Source organism: Phocoena phocoena, chromosome 2 (assembly GCF_963924675.1).
Source record: "Phocoena phocoena chromosome 2, mPhoPho1.1, whole genome shotgun sequence".
NCBI classification, from domain to species: Eukaryota; Metazoa; Chordata; class Mammalia; order Artiodactyla; family Phocoenidae; genus Phocoena; species Phocoena phocoena.
Genome location: NC_089220.1, coordinates 101611130 through 101611975, shown reverse-complemented (window position 1 = coordinate 101611975; position 846 = coordinate 101611130). Strand labels below are relative to the sequence as shown.

The 846-nt window shown below is 33.2% G+C and overlaps 1 non-coding gene across 1 annotated transcript; it reads right to left on the bottom strand.

The window, feature by feature from the left end:
• Positions 1-440: 440 nt before the first annotated feature.
• Positions 441-547, bottom strand: LOC136119768 (U6 spliceosomal RNA). Its single transcript, XR_010655726.1, has one exon. It is a non-coding gene; the product is annotated as a U6 spliceosomal RNA (small nuclear RNA).
• Positions 548-846: the final 299 nt, after the last annotated feature.

The window sequence follows — 846 nt, the reverse complement described above, 5'->3', positions numbered from 1 at the left end:
CTCCTAATTATTCAGGGGGCTCCCTGAGTTTAGGAGTGTAATTGTCCTATCCTCCAATTGTACTAGAAATTCCAGTTTTCTTGAATCCAATCAAATATATGTATATATATTTTTTCCCTCTGTAGTTGAGGCAATTCCCCCCCTCCAGCTTCATTGAATTATTATTGATATATGTATGTTTAAGGTACACAATGTGATGATTAGAGACATGTATACATTGCAAAACGATGACCACAATAAGGTTAGTTAACATCTCCATCCCTTGACATAGTTATGTTATATATTTTTTACTTATGTGGTGATAATATTTAAGATCTACTTTCTTAAAAACTTTCAATATATTATACAGTATTGTTGATTATAGTCACCATGCTGTGCATTAGATCCCTAGACCTTATTTATCCTTTAGTGGGGAGTTTTGTACGCTTTGACCAACATCTAAAAATGTGGGATGCTTCACAAATTTGCATGTCATCCTTGAGCAGGGGCCATGCTAATCTTCTCTGTATCGTTACAATTTTAATATGTATGCTGTTGAATCGAACACCATGTACATATATTTTTTCTTCAACAGAAAATATACATTTAAATTATTCGATTTGTTTCTTACACAGAGTATGTTCTAGGTGCTTTGCATTATGCAATTTTCCCTTCCTGGGCAGAAAAACCTTTGTACTTTTTTTCTCCCATCCTAAAGGCAAAAAATCCAATGGATTTCTAGAGAATATATTTATACTTCCTTTATATTTAGCCTTGCTTCCAAAGAATTTAAGGCACTTTTAAAAGATACAAACAATGCAAGATTTCTCCATAGTGACTGTATCAATTTCCATTCCCACCAACAGT